Source organism: Penaeus chinensis, chromosome 20 (assembly GCF_019202785.1).
Source record: "Penaeus chinensis breed Huanghai No. 1 chromosome 20, ASM1920278v2, whole genome shotgun sequence".
Lineage (NCBI taxonomy): Eukaryota > Metazoa > Arthropoda > Malacostraca > Decapoda > Penaeidae > Penaeus > Penaeus chinensis.
The window spans coordinates 10,743,161-10,745,660 of NC_061838.1; positions in this window are offsets into that span (position 1 = coordinate 10,743,161).

Below are 2,500 nucleotides of genomic sequence, written 5' to 3' on the forward strand. Positions count from 1 at the left end.
TATCTGGGTATTGTCCACTGTGCCACTATAAGGGTATGTAACTGTAATGATAATGGTGGCACTTGTACTAAATAGTAATGATAACAATAACTGAGAACATAATAATCTCTCTCTCTCTCTCTCTCTCTCTCTCTCTCTCTCTCTCTCTCTCTCTCTCTCTCTCTCTCTCTCTCTCTCTTCTCTCTCTCTCTCTCTCTCTCTCTCTCTCTCTCTCTCTCTCTCTCTCTCTCTCTCTCTCTCTCTCTCTCTCTCTCTCTCTCTCTCTCTCTATCTCTATCTCTATCTCTCTCTCTCTCTCTCTCTCTCTCTCTCTCTCTCTCTCTCTCTCTCTCTCTCTCTCTCTGTCTGTCTGTCTCTCACTTATTTTTTTCTTCCTTTGTTTTCATCGTGACACACTAAATACGCATTTATCAAGTGTAAATTCCTCAAATATGACATGTATATTATTATGTACACACTCTGTTTAATAAAAAAAAATACTTGTTTTATCCAAACCTGGCGTATGAGTTTTGTAGTCACAGTAACATCATTCACTGATTGTTTCGGAAGTGAATTTTATTGACAGTGCTCCTGTGTTTCCGAAATATTTCATAATATTCCGGTGAAATGAACACATAACTAATTTGTTTCGATCTCGATGATAAAGTAAAATTCAGAGGAGTGCAATGCCCGTGTTCCTTATCACCCATTCCTTTTTTTCCATACGGGAAAACCAATTTGAATCTTGAAATGTACAGACTATTGAAATGGATGAGGTAATCGGGTAGGAAATGCTGTGATTGAGCAAAATTTGAGGGGGGGAGGGGAGGGTCAGGGGCAGAAACGCCAGCTAGAGAAATGTTGCGATAATAATGATAATGTTGGATGATGATAATGATGATGGTAAGGGGAGACAGAGGAAGATAAGTGAAAGGTTTTACAGTAATATCTCCATAAAAATCGAGTGTAAGATATTCTATTATGGCAAAACCTTGATGAGTTACATGTAAATATGATACAAACAGTAAGGACTAAAGTGAGACGTACTTCTAGCTACGTTTACCATTATGGGAATCGGTGAAAACAGTTTTTGCACCGCAGGCAGGGTACTGTATATTGAAGGCAGATTATCTTACTGGAAATGTGAAGGGATTTCACCGAAAATCGAAAGGATCTTCACGGATATAAAGGGTAATTTAATCTCATACAATATAGGCAGTCGGGTGGTGATATTGCCTTCATATCAAGGCTACGATTCATGATATGCGGGATATCTGACGCAAATCAAAACAACTACTTTAGTAAACTAAGGTCAGACGCCCCCTTAACTTCGCCCGGTAGCCAGAGAAAGAGAGAGCAAGCCAGAACACGTTTTTCCTTTGAGAGCTTACATAAGGAGTATCATAAAATCGTCCACCTCCACCACTGCACCTCCTGATGGCAGCTGTATGGCCAAATGCAGAAAAAGATCACATGGCGGTTGTGGTTATTTGGCCCCAGTTAGGATCTGTAAAGTTAAAGATGTAACTATCGTTATTATGTTATTCGTAACAAAATTATAAAACACCGATGATGGTGGTAACGATGACGATGATGAAGATGGAGATGAAGATGAAGATGATGATAATAATGATGATGATAGTGATAGTGGCAATGACAACATGAACAGTGATAAAATCATAATGACAGTGACGTAAAACAATAAAACTGAAAATTATATCATAATGTTAACCAGTAACAGTAATGCTTATTCTTCAGTAGGCCTCAGTGCGCGCGTGTGTGTACACATGTACATACGAAATATAGTTTACACACTGAAGCACAAAGCTGCATCACCGTGAGTGTCAGTAAGATCTTTGGAGATAAAAGTCAAAGTCAGAAACACCAAAACATGTAAGATAAATTTCCATATATTTTTTTTTTGACTGAAAGAAAATGTCCATGTGCAAAGTTGACAATGGGCTAACTACTAATAAACCCATGATGAACAGAATAAAGAAAAATAATTTGTTCTTATTTAAGGTCTTTCGAGGTTAATTAGCTATGAGGTGAGAGGTGGATGAAGGAGAGATAACTGATTTGTTTTTCCTTTGTTCTTGTGAATGTCTGCTGATAAATCTTCTTATCGCCAAGTGCTACGATGGCTGAGAAGTTACTTTTTACGATTTATCTTCTTGCTAAAAACTGAATGCAGATAAAATGATTTCCACATGTTTCTTAATTCTGGTTCGTACAGAAGAGAGACAGGGCTATTGTATAACTCTTAAATTCCTGGATATAGCGTTAAGACCCATTTTTCTGCTTTACACAGGAGGAGTAGAGATTCCTTAGCTTATTTAAACGTTATATCTTTGACTCGCTGTGAAAATTCGAAAGATGGCCTGCATTTTCAGATATACTAAATAAAGTAGACATATATTCCTATTACACGCTTGTTTTATTAGTATATCTGCTGCCAAATTGAGCCGCAGACCTTGCAGGTGCCTACGTAATTCTTGATAGGACTGCGGCGAAACACCCG